We start from the raw sequence: 14,524 nt of genomic DNA on the forward strand, positions 1-14,524 counted from the left end.
ACAAAGTATGACCCTAATTTGTTAAAGTTACACAGATACTATCAGCTAGCTCCCAGTAGTTGAAGTACATTGTAGTCTCTTCAATGTGCATGCTCCATCTGAATGATGAAAGTTTTATTTTGACTTTTATGTCTAAATTTCCGAGGTAGCATGGGTACAGCCAGTCTAGGGTTGCCACCTGCCCCGGTTTCACCGGGACAGTCCCGGTCTGTGTCCCGGAACTAGCCTCAAATGCCCCGGGCTAAGCGCTCCCCTGGCGCAGCAGTGAGCAGACTTTACAAAAAATTAGCTGGCCAGAGGAGCGCTTAGCCCGGGGGTTACAGGAGCGATGCATGTGAGGATTCCTCTGTTAACAGCAGTGCACTTAGACTAAGTTAGTATATTTGCAAACTTTTTAACAGTGGGAGTCGGACAGTGGGAGGGGGAAAGAGGGTCGAGGGAGTCGTCATATCCGGATGCAGGCTGCGCTGCAGCTGAGAGCGGCAGAGAGAGCTTTGAAGCAGGTGTTGGTGCGGTGGCTGCGCGGCGAGCTGTCTCTCTGCCTGCCGAAAAATGACATTGTTACCTTAATGGTACCACTCAGCCCCCCCCGGGATATCGGAGGCATCAGAGGGAAGGCTCTAGTTCTCCTATACCGGACTGTCCTGGCACCCCGCCCCACAAAACATTTTGCAAGCTACGGCTTTTTGACACCCCTCATACACCTAAGGTAAGATGTGACTATTAGTAAATGTGCGCTCTTTTCACGTAAAGTCGTACGGTTTACTCAGTCACCTGGTTGTGTTTGTTTCTAAACATTGGTTTTTCGTGACGTGCCTCATCCATCGGACATGTGTATACCACCTCCTGTCGACTGTGCAGTAGCCTTCCTCCTAAGCCAACAAGTGCAGAGCAGCCACAGACTCAGAGAAACTGTGAGTAACACTTGGCTGTGTCTGCTGTTTTTAAATTCAAATTGGTATGGTTATTTTTTTTGTGGGGGCTGCCTTAATTATGTGTAAATATAATATGTATTATATATATATAATATATATATATATAATATATATTAATATATATAAATCTATATAAATCTATATATAAATCTATAATAAATATATATATATATATAATATATATATATAATATATATATAATATATATATATATATATATATATATAAATTGATTTCATAATGAATTTGAGGCCGCGAGAAGCCACGCCCCAAGCCACACCCTCTCCACGCCCACTTACAAAGTGTCCAGGAATTTTCTGGGCAAAAGGTGGCAACCCTAAGCCAGTCGCATTTTTATGAAAGTGCATGCCTGATCACACTAGGTACTAGGACAGCAGAATAAGAGAATTTAGTAACATGGTCTGCTTCATTCCAGTGGTTCATATCTATGTTTAAAAATATTTTCACATTCCTAATAATCTCAGCTATGGGACCAGGCCAAGTTATAAAACTGAAAATAATTAGCGCACTGAGAGTTCTTAGCATTTAGGCCTAAATCGTTTCTTCAGTAAATTAATTGAAAAGATGCTACTCATTTGTGCTTCACGACACGTCAAAATCACAGTCAGCTATAGTATCACTATGCAGGTAAAATATCTTTAAAAACGTCCCGCCCTTTGTTTCAACTGTATCATGTGCTCGCTTAACCACGTGACTGTGTGACAGTGTATGGGTCATTCGGCAGAATAGGAACTAGCCGCTAGTAGTTGTTGAGCGCGCGTTAATTATTCTGCCGTGGGTAAGCTGCAAATAGAATATAGAAGACAGCAAGTATTTTAAACGGTGTTATACTTTGTCGTTAAATAATTTAACCCATGTACTTAATATAGGCAAGGCTTAGTGGTTTTATTTGACGCTGTATACACCGTAGCGAGGGACCCCTTATTAGTGATACAACAGCTGCATCATAGCGTTATGTAATATAATTGTGTGTAGTGACACTAGCTTGAAAAGCGAGTAGCTTTGTCTTAGGTTAAAAGTTATGTATAGTTTGATTTGTTAGTTGCGATTGTTAACAGTATATATCTATAATCAGGTCACACTGACCACAGATATTTCAGACGTGAGAGCTGTGCTAGACCCGTTACATTTTAAAAGTAAAATACAAGTCAGGAGCAAGGCATAAGCAAACGGGCAAGTCACAACCTATATTTTAATTTAGAATGAAGTTCATAGAGTGGTGTAGTCAGCTGCCAGTGTTGTGAGGAAAAGCACCAAAAAAGAAATCGGGACATACTAAACTGCATATTGGGATGATGGGCTGCAATGCTAAACACTATCACTAGGTGTCACTATGCTTTTTACACACATTCATGGTAATGACTGCTGTAACTTAAAATATGTTCTTGTCTGCAGTGCTTGATACTAAGTTGCAAACAGCTTTTGCAAATGTTTAAAGGGACACTGTACCCAAAATTTTTCTTTCGTGATTCAGATTGAGCATGAAATTTTAAGCAACTTTCTAATTTACTCATATTATCAAATTTTCTTCATTCTCTTGGTATCTTTATTTGAAATGCAAGAATGTAAGTTTAGATGCCGGCCCATTTTTGGTGAACAACCAGGGTTGTACTTGCTGATTGGTGGATAAATCCATCCACCAATAAAAAAGTGCTGTCCAGAGTACTGAAACCAAAAAAAGCTTAGATGCCTTCTTTTTCAAATAATGATAGCAAGAGAACGAAGAAAAATTGATAATAGGAGTAAATTAGAAAGTTGCTTAAAATTGCATGCTCTTTCTGAATTACAAAAGAAAAAATTTGGGTACAGTGTCCCTTTAACTATTCACTTGCTGATATATATATATATATATATATATATACAGTTTTATAATGGAATCACAGTAAATAATATAATAGAAAAATGAGTCAATACGTTTGTGAGACCAGGTTACTAATTTAATATAGTACATGTATGTGCAAAGCAACACCTTTTTACCTGTTTTGATAGGAACCTGTGAATCAGGGATAGGCACAGACAAAGGCTGTTGCGGACATTTTCCAAAGTACAGACCTTAGTGAAAGACACCAAGGTACATTTGAAATGTTAAAACATTATTTTTATAGTGCTTGGTGTTATTATACTGATGCAGATACCACTGATCCTATAACCAGCCCTCCTCTGGCTATATCCATGAGCCAGTGTCACTACTGTGTCATTATATAGTGCTGGGTGTTATTATACTGATGCAGATACCACTAATTCCTATAACCAGCCCTCCTCTGGCTATACCCTTGTGCCAGTGTCACTACTGTGTCATTATATAGTGCTGGGTGTTATTATACTGATGCAGATACCACTGATCCTATAACCAACCCTCCTCTGGCTATACCCATGTGCCAGTGTCACTACTGTGTCATTATATAGTGCTGGGTGTTATTATACTGATGCAGATACCACTGATCCTATAACCAGCTCTCCTCTGGCTATACCCATGAGCCAGTGTCACTACTGTGTCATTATATAGTGCTGGGTGTTATTATACTGATGCAGATACCACTGATCCTATAACCAGCTCTCCTCTGGCTATACCCATGAGCCAGTGTCACTACTGTGTCATTATATAGTGCTGGGTGTTATTATACTGATGCAGATACCACTGATCCTATAACCAGCTCTCCTCTGGCTATACCCATGTGCCAGTGTCACTACTGTGTCATTATATAGTGCTGGGTGTTATTATACTGATGCAGATACCACTGATCCTATAACCAGCCCTCCTCTGGCTATACCCATGTGCCAGTGTCACTACTGTGTCATTATATAGTGCTGGGTGTTATTATACTGATGCAGATACCACTAATTCCTATAACCAGCCATCCTCTGGCTATACCCATGTGCCAGTGTCACTACTGTGTCATTATATAGCGCTGGGTGTTATTATACTGATGCAGATACCACTGATCCTATAACCAGCCATCCTCTGGCTATACCCATGTGCCAGTGTCACTACTGTGTCATTATATAGTGCTGGGTGTTATTATACTGATGCAGATACCACTAATTCCTATAACCAGCCATCCTCTGGCTATACCCATGTGCCAGTGTCACTACTGTGTCATTATATAGTGCTGGGTGTTATTATACTGATGCAGATACCACTGACCCTATAACAAGCCCTCCTCTGGCTATATCCATGTACCAGTGTCACTACTGTGTCATTATACAGTGCTGGGTGTTATTATACTGATGCAGATACCACTGATCCTATAACCAGCCATCCTCTGGCTATACGCATGAGCCAGTGTCACTACTGTGTCATTATATAGTGCTGGGTGTTATTATAGTGATGCAGATACCACTGACCCTATAACAAGCCCTCCTCTGGCTATACCCATGTGCCAGTGTCACTACTGTGTCATTATATAGTGCTGGGTGTTATTATACTGACGCAGATACCACTGATCCTATAACCAGCCATCCTCTGGCTATACGCATGAGCCAGTGTCACTACTGTGTCATTATATAGCGCTGGGTGTTATTATACTGATGGAGATTCCACTGATCCTATAACCAGCCATCCTCTGGCTATACGCATGAGCCAGTGTCACTACTGTGTCATTATATAGTGCTGGGTGTTATTATACTGATGCAGATACCACTGATCCTATAACCAGCCCTTGTCTGGCTATACGCATGTGCCAGTGTCACTACTGTGTCTTTGTATAGAGCTGGGTGTTATTTTACTGATGCAGATACCACTGATTCTATAACCAGCCCTTGTCTGCTAAAAACATGTGCCAGTATCACTACTGTGTCTTTGTATAGAGCTGGGTGTTGTTATACAGATGCAGATACACATCCAGTATTTCACTCAGGCTTTATTCCATAACTTATCGCCCAATATTGCTAGCAGTCTCTTGATAAGCCACTAACTTTATTCACACTACATTTTATGTTATTTATTTAGAAAAAAATATATACTAAGGTTGGGGTGAACACTGCAAGGGCTAGTCACGGACACCTTGCCTATCCCTGCTGTGAATAGATGTTTTAAACATGGGGATTATGGGTTAAACATGCCAAGGAAAATATTTGATTTATTTCTGATAAGCATATGGTTATAATTATTTTTCTACATGGGGATTATGGGTGCAATATCATGGTTACACATGCAGAGGAACACATTTGACCTGTTTCTGATAGGAATATGGTTATAATTATTTTTATACATTGGGATTATGGGGCCAATTTATCATAGTGCGAGCGGACATGATACGATGTAGCGTATCATGTCCGCCGCACATCGATAAATGTCGACAGCATACGCTGTGGGTATTTATCATTGCACAAGCAGTTCTTGAGAACTGCTTGTGCAATGCCCTCTCCCTGCAAATTTGCGGCCAATCGGCCGCTGGCAAGGGGTGTCAATCAACCTGATCGTATTCGATCAGGTGGATTTCTGTCCGCTGCCTCAGAGCAGGTGGACAAGTTATGGAGCAGCGGTCTTTAGACCACTGCTTCATAACTTCCGTTTCGGGCGAGCCTAAAGGCTTGTGTGGAAACAAGGGCATCAAGCTCCGTTCTGAACTTTATAATGCGGTCCCTATGGGTGGAATATCATGGTTACACATGCAGAGGAACACATTTGACCTGTTTCTGATAAGAATATTATTATTTTTATGTAATGGGATTATGGGTAGAATATCATGATTATACATCCCGAGTAACATGTGACCTGTTTATAATAAGGATATGGGTATATTTTTGTACATGGGGATTATGGGTTCAATATCATGGTTACACATGCCGAGGAACATCTTTGACCTGTTTCAGATAGGAATATGCTTATAATTATTTTTCTACATGTGGATTATGGGTGAAATACCATGGTTACACATACTAAGTAATATATTTGACCTGTATTTGATAAGAATATGAGTATAACATTTTTCTACATGGGGATTATGGGTGTAATAGCATGATTACACATACCAAGGAACACATTTGACCTGTTTCTTATAGGCATATGGGTATAATTATTTTTCTACGTGGGGATTGTGGGTAAAATATCATGATTACACATGCCAAGGAACACATTTGACCTATTTCTAATACTTCTGGTTACAAGAAGTACAGGCTACAAGTAAACTTTTCTACAAATTCTACACTAGAAATATTTTTAGTTCACAAACTCAACCAGCCCTCTAGTTTTTATAGGGTCTCAATTTGCAGAGACCTTACTTATGTATAAAGTTTTTTTTAACCTAACTATTTTTAGATGGAGCATGCATCTGAAACATCAATATAGATTATGTCCATACCAAGGCCATAATAACAACAAACACAATAAATGTCTTACAGAAAACGGTCCATTCTTACTGAACAAGTGCATTTTCATATGCTCATGTGTATTGATGTGAAACAGTGGGTTAGACTTCCTTACAAGACAAGAGGATAGCTTCCTTTATTTAGGGGCCGACTTATGAATGTGCGAATGGAAATGATCCGCTGTAGCGGATCATGTCCGCCCCATATCGATAAAGGCCGACATTTGTGCAATGCTGCCCCCTGCACATTCAGCTGCTAGCAGGGGGTGTCAATCTACCCAATCATATCTGATCGGGATGATTACTGTCCACCGGGGGACGAGTTAAGGAGCAGCGGTTTTAGGACCGTTGCTTCTTAACTCTTGTTTCCAGCGAGCCGAAAAGGCTCGCGCATACACTGCATGATACATCGGCATGATACATAGGCTGGAATTGAGAATTTTCAATCGTTCATGCTAAACATAACAAAAGGGAAAAATATGAGGAGTAATTTACAAATGTAAACTATTATTAAATAACTGGACAGGAAGAGTGTTCTACTTTGTGTCTCCATGAGTGGAATTCAATGTCAATAAACATCCAGTTTATCCCGGCAATTTAAATTCACATTAAGAGCTGTTTATCAGAACTATTTTGTAATTTTTAATTTACATGTTTATTGTTTTGAATAGCTATGTACCAAACATTTTTAAAATGACAATTTAACATTCTACTAAATAGTAATACTAAAATTTGTTGCTATTTTCTTTGGCACTGTAAACAAATGAAATATGTTGGTGGTCTAATCCTTCTGTCCTCCACAGTTCTGGTGATACCAGTATTGACACACAACACATATGATCTGTTTTTCTTCATGGTGAGCATCACCAAAGCAGTAACAAGAGGAACAAAATGTCCAGCCTTCTGATTTGCAGTAACGGGAGGGGAAAGTACTGATGTCCGCCTGTGTGTCCTGTTCTGTTATTTTGACCTTTGGTGGGCTGTATTTCTCCTGCTACAAATGTGTGCTTTGTTCTTTGTTTAGTGGTCAGGTATGAGTAATCAACTTGCAGTATCTTGCTGTGTATCTTGCTGTCAAAACTCCTCACATATTTGAGACCATTACATATAATGTTTGAATTTAGGATGACATGCACTCCACCTTCATAAGAATTACTTTGTTTCGGGCAATCCAAGTCCAGTCTGCTTCAAGAAACTCAATTGAGGGACAGAGAGTGTGAATGCAATAAAGCATTTTGAGGACAACAGCACATTATGTGTTAAAAAATATTTATACCCATATTCCTATCAGAAACACGTCAAATATGTTCCTTGGAATGTTTAACCATGATATTTCACCCATAATCCCCATGTAGAAAAACATTTATACCCATATTCCTATCAGAAACCGGTCAAATATGTTACTTGGCATGTGTAACTATATAATATTCCACCCATAATCTCCATATATAAAAATATGTATATTGTATACTTATATTCTTAGCAGCAACAAGTCAAATATATTACTTGGCATGTGTAACCATGATATTTAACCCATAATCCCCATATATGAAAATATGTATACCCATATTCTTAACGGTAACAAGTGAAATATTTTCCTTGGCATATGTAACTCCATGATATTGCACCCTAATCCCCATGTAGAAAAACAATTATACCCATTTTCTTATCACAAACAGGTCGAATATGTTCCTTGGCATGTGTAACCATGATATCCCACCCATAACTCCCATATATAAAAATATTTATACCCATATTCTTAGCAGTAACAAGTCAAATGTGTTCCTTGGCATATGTAACCATGATTCCAACCATAATCCCGAAGTAGAAAAATCAATATACCCATATTCCTATCAGAAACAGGTCAAATATGTTCCTTGGCATGTTTAACCATGATATTCCACCAATAATCCCCACATAGAATAATAATTATACCCATATTCCTATCAGAAACACGTCAAATATGTTCCTTGGCATGTTTAACCATGATATTCCACCAATAATCCCCACATAGAATAATAATTATACACACATTCCTATCAGAAACAGGTCAAATATGTTCCTTGGCATGTTTAACCATGATATTTCACCCATAATCCCCACATAGAAAAATAATTATACCCATATTCCTATAAGAAACCGGTCGAATATGTTCTTTAGCATGTGTAACTGTAATATTTCCCCCATATCCCCATATATAAAAATTTGCATACCCATATTCTTAGCAGTAACAAGTGAAATATGTCCCTTGTCAAGTGTAACCATGATATTGCACCAATAATCCCCATATAAACAATATTTATACCCATGTTTACTATCAGTAAAAGGTCAAATATGTCCCTTGTCAAGTGTAACAATGATATTGCACCAATAATCCCCATATAAACAATATTTATACCCATGTTTACTATCAGTAAAAGGTCAAATATGTTCCTTGGCATTTGTAACCATGATATTCTGCCCCTTAACCCTTTTTATATAAAAATATTTATACTCATATTCCTATCAGAAACAGGTCGAATAGGTTTCTCTGCATGTGTAACCATGATATTCCACCCGTAATCCCCTTATATAAAAATAATTAAACCCATATTCCTATAAGAAACCGGTCAAATATGTTCCTCTGCATGTGTAACCATGATATTCCACCCGTATTCCCCTTATATAAAAATAATTAAACCCATATTCCTATAAGAAACCGGTCAAATATGTTCCTCTGCATGTGTAACCATGGTATTCCACCCATAATCCCCATATATAAAAATAATTATACCCACATTTTTAGCAGTAACAAGTCAAATATATTGCTTGGCATATGTAACCATGATATTTCACCCATAATCCCCACATAGAAAAATCATTATACCTATATTCCTATCAGAAACAGGTCAAATATTTCCCTTGCCATGTTTAACCATGATATTCCACCCAATATCCGCATATATAAAAATATTTATACTAGGGCTGCACGATTAATCGCGCATGTGGTTTTAAACCGCTATTAATTGCTGCGGTTTTAAAACCGGGAGAGTACACAATTTATAACCCCGCCCACCATGATGGGATTCCCCTATACGGACTGGAGTTGCGGCTCCGTAGTGGCCCTCAGTCGATCTAGTTTGTTTGGGAGATACAGCAGTAAGGGAGGTCTGCGATCCTGCGGCAGTAGGACTCTCGATATTACCGCCACAGGATTGGTCTAGTTTAGTCTCATGGCTTGTAGAGCTTAGATCACAGCAAACTTGATAACAGACTGTTCCCTATATGTTTGCGCGCTCTCAGGCTGTGCCTCAAGACTGCGGACGGAGCGTGTTTGGACCTATAGGTCTTTTTATTTTTTTTATTTTTTTATTGAAGCCTGTATTTACTGTGGATGTGGCACCCCGCGGGGCTTGGCGCCAATTCCTTCACGGCTTTAACGACCATTCCTAGAGAAGTACCATCTAGACAATAGGGTACTTGAATGGATTCTCCCTTAGTGTGATTGAAAGGAACCTACGATATGGGGCATATGATTAGTGTCCTTGCATGAGGTGGGATATTTATGTCAGACATACTAGCTCTTTATACCGTTGCATATTTGGAAGAGGCCGGTACCTTGGGAGAGAGAGATGACACTATAGTAAACCTTGGTATAGGCATATATTATCTGCCTTATTGTCACGTATCAACATTGAGTTGCTGTACTTGCACTTATTTATCTAACATGTGACAACTAGATAGTTCCACATCCTGGCAGTGAATCCTGTATGGTTGATGCTTGTTTGCTAAAACAATTTATTTAAAAAAAATATATATATATATATTACATATTCCTGTGCACCCTTCCCTTGTCCCCAGTTTGTTTGGATTTGAAAGCTTGCATTGTGTGGCTGTTTTAGGGTCCCAGGTATTGGAAAGGACCTTGACGAGGTACCTGGGCTTGTCCCATTTGGCCAGATGCGGTAACTAACCTTTCCATTTTTGCTTTTAAATCTTAGCTGAGAGCTTGTAAGTGAGTGCTGGGTTTTCTCTGTGTGTTGTATTTATTTGTTTTGTAATTTTCCCTATGGTTCTTGCACCCAGACCTGACTGGGGTTAACTGCCTGTGACTCTGGGAGCAGCACAGCTTCCTGTGAGTGCCAGTGGCACCCAGGGCTGAGCATGTTGCAGGGTCATTGGATTTGTACCCGGTCCAGTATGAGAGTGCAGTTCCCTGCCATGTTTTGGACGCTGAGAAACATGTACATTAAGATTCTGTAGTCTTAAATACATTTTTTATTGAAAAATTAAGGTGTTATAGTCATTTATAAGAAAATCGCAATCACAAAAAAAAATGTTTTGCCCATATCGCCCAGCCCTAATTTATACCCATATTCCTATCAGAAACCGATCAAATATGTTCCTTGGCATGTGTAACCATGATATTCCACCCATAATAAACTTTCAAAAGTGTATACCCCTTCAAAATGAAACTGTCAATCCTTGCCTGTTTTGTGCTTGTAGTCAAACTGGGATGTATGGATTTATGTACTATCTTGTGTGTCAATGCTCGTACTTAGGGCCGTTGTTTATCCCAGACACCGTGTGTCTCACACACTATTACAATATTTGTTAAAACAGCCTGTACCCCGGTCCACACAAAGTGAGAGATAAATGAATTCAAAGGACACTTAAACGTCCACTGCTCACCTTTCCTCATCAGGGTAGGCTTTGGTGTGTGGCAATCCCCTTGTTCCTATGCTTTGCACAATACTTCATCCCAGCTGTGCCGTAAATTTCCAGATTCCACCCGGTATCAGGCAATAATAATCCAAAACAAACAATGCAAACCAGGGAATCCGTTTAGTTAAAAACCAAATACTTTATTTCCAGGCATTTAAAATCTGCTAGACAGCATTTTCATCCTCCACACTGTTCCCAATAACATCCGGGTTGTGCCGGTAGCCTCATAGGCCAGCTGACGCATTTCGGCCATTGGCCATAGTCATAGCTGTAATTCCCATGTAGAAAAATCATTATACCCATATTCCTATCAGAAATATGTTCCTTGGCATGTGTAACCATGATATTCCGCCCATAATCCCCTTATATAAAAATATGTATACCCATATTATTAGCAGTAACAAGTCAAATATATTACTTGACATGCATTACCATGATATTCCACCCATAATCCCTATTTAGAAAATAAAAATCTAATTATATTCCTATCAGAAACAGGTCAAATGTGTTCAACTGCATGTGTAACCATGATATCGCACCCATAATCCCCATGTAGAAAAATAATTATAACCATATGCTTATCAGAAATAAAACAAATATTTTCCTTGGCACGTGTAACCCATAACCCCCATGTTTAAAACATCTAGTCCCAGGTTCCAATCAAAACAGCACAGGTGGTGCTTTGCACATGCATGTACTATATTAAATAGTTAAAGGGACATTAAACACTTTGAGATGGTAATATAAAAGGATAAATTGTATATAATAAAACAATTCTGCAATATACTTTCATTATTTATTTTGTCCTCTTTGCCTGTAATTCCATTCTGAAATTGTGAGCTTTTCAGTTCCTGTTAGAAATAGAAGTACAGAACACTGTTAAATCCAGCACAACCATTGGCTGCACACTCTAGTGACCTATTTATAACTGATCCTAATTGGCCACAGCAGAGAAGGTAACACAAGTTACAACATGGCAGCTCCCAGTGTTTTATAGACACTAAAACTTTACACTTATTTTGTCACTTTTTAAACAACTAATGAAACTTTAAAAAATACATCTACATGTTAGTCATGGACTAATCTTTTCTTTGAATGCATCATTCTATCTAGCGTGTATTTAGTGTTTAATGTCCCTTTAATGTAGTCCTACAAAAGTATTGACTATTTTTTCTATTTCTATATAATTTACGATTCCATTATATAACTGTGTGTGTATATGTATATATATAACATTTGCAACTCTTTATGCAACTTGGTATCAAGCACTGCAGAAAATAACATATTTTGATTTACAGCAGTCATTACCATGTATGTGTGTAAAAAGTATGACACCTAGTGATAGTGTTTAGCATTGCAGCCAATCATCCCATCATCCCGATATGCAGTTTAGTATGTCCCCAGAAATCAGCTCCGCAGTCAAAGCTGGGACAACAAATTCTAATGCATTCATTAAAGCTTTTAAGGTAGTCTACTGGTTATATAGAGCACAATGTGTGTGCACTCGCCAAAAATATTACCTTTTCCATTTTAATGTGACCTATAAAATGTACAACTCAATTGAAAAACAAACTAAAATATTTTAGGAGGAGGTAAGTAAACAAAAAAAAAACAAACTAAAATAATGTGGTTGCATTAGTGTGCACACCCTCTTACCCATCTTAACTGAAGATGTAGCTGTTTTCAGAATTAAGCAATATAATTCAAAATCATGTTAAATAGGAGTCAGTACACACCTGCCATCATGTGTGAAAAGGTGTTATGATCTGATGAAACCAAGGTTGAACTTTTTGGCCATTTTCCCAAAAGATATGTTTGGCGAAAAAACAACACTGCACATCACCAAAAAAACACCATACCCACAGCGAAGCATGGTGGTGGCAGCATCATGCTTTGGGGCTGTTTTTCGTCAGCTGGAACTGGGGCCTTACTCAAGGTAGAGGGAATTATGAACAATTCCAAATACCAGTCAATATTGGCACAAAACCTTCAGGCTTCTGCTAGAAAGCTGAACATGAAGAGGAACTTCATCTTTAATTATGACAATGACCCAAAGCATACATCCAAATCAACAAAGGAATGGCTTCACCAGAAGAAGATTAAAGTTTTGGAATGGCCCAGCCAGAGCCCAGACCTGAATCCGATTGAAAATCTGTGGGGCAATCTGACAGATTTGGAGTGTTTTTGCAAAGAAGAGTGGGCAAATCTTGCCAAATCAAGATGTGCCATGCTGATAGACTCATACCCAAAAAAGACTGAGTGCTGTAATAAAATAGAAAGATGCTTCAACAAAGTCTTAGTTTAAGGGTGTGCACACTTATGCAACCATATTATTTTAGTTGTTTATTTTTACTTCCCTCCACCTAAAAGATTTCAGTTTGTTTTTCAATTTAGTTGTACAGTTTATAGGTCACATTAAAGGTGGAAAAAGTTCTGAAATGATTTATCTTTGTCTAATTTTTGACATCACAGAAACCTGACATTTTAACAGGGGTGTTTAGACTTTTTATATCCACTGTATATCTATCTATATCTCATTCTTAAAAAATAAAAATGACCCGAAAGAGATTAAAATGCTCTAATAAATTAGATAATGTAACACTAAGGGTCCCTAGTAAACTTTGTGTTAGTCTTAAAACCTTGTATGAAGTTGCAACACATCAGTGGCGTATAAAGGGAATTGGACACCCGTATTGGATAGAATAGGTGCAAAACTTTTTCCAAACTGCTTGCTACTGGAAAAGGTTTGGATGGTGGAAAATTTGTATTTGCATATGGCACCATCATATGTCATTTAGGCTATATTTACATGTAATACAGCTTATATATGCAACATAAACATCATCATATGTCATTTAGGCAATATTTACATGTAATACAGCTTATATATGCAACATAAACATCATCATATGTCATTTAGGCTATATTTACATGTAATACAGCTTATATATGCAACATAAACATCATCATATGTCATTTAGGCTATATTTACATGTAATACAGCTTATATATGCAACATAAAGGTGGTTTTATGTCAGGGCTTGACAAACGCAGAAGCCAGGGAGCTACTGGCCCCTAGAAATTTACCCCTGGCTCCTAACTTTTTGGGTTATTTTCCATATATCTATATACAAATACCTCCTAGATTTTAAACAGATTTGTCGACCCCTGGTTTTATATCATTTTTTTGGTACTTTTGTATACACAGTACCATTTGAAAGATAGTACAGTAGTGTAATCCAGGTATTATTTGTTGTTTTAAAATAAATATAGACTAGCATTTGCATTTAAAGGGGCAGAATTGTTGTTTAAAAAGGTAGATAATCCCTTTATTACCCATTCCCCAATTTTGCATAACCAACACAGTTACAATAATATACTTTTTACCTCTGTGATTACCTTGTATCTATGGCTCTGTAAACTTCCCCCTTATTTCAGTTCTTTTGACAGACTTGCATTTTTAGCCAATCGGTGCTTGCTCTTAGGAGCTTCACGTGCCTGAGCTCAATGTTATCTATATGAAACACATGAACTAACGCCCTCTAGTGGTGAAAA

General features: G+C 38.1%; 1 protein-coding gene across 2 annotated transcripts in view; it reads left to right on the forward strand.

Annotated features, from left to right (window-relative positions):
- The first annotated feature begins 1,674 nt into the window (after nucleotides 1–1,674).
- The window catches only part of UBE2T (ubiquitin conjugating enzyme E2 T), an 88,201-nt gene continuing 75,351 nt past the window's right edge, over nucleotides 1,675–14,524 (forward strand). Inside the window, exons 1-2 of one of the 2 annotated variants that reach the window (XM_053706932.1) lie at nucleotides 1,720–1,734; nucleotides 7,069–7,121. The gene's annotated coding sequence lies outside the window, so the exon portion shown is untranslated. Of the gene's footprint in view, nucleotides 1,735–7,068; nucleotides 7,122–14,524 lie in introns of both variants that reach the window. The other variant, XM_053706931.1, reaches the window with a different exon arrangement.

The sequence above is a fragment of the Bombina bombina genome, chromosome 3 (genome assembly GCF_027579735.1).
Source record: "Bombina bombina isolate aBomBom1 chromosome 3, aBomBom1.pri, whole genome shotgun sequence".
Lineage (NCBI taxonomy): Eukaryota > Metazoa > Chordata > Amphibia > Anura > Bombinatoridae > Bombina > Bombina bombina.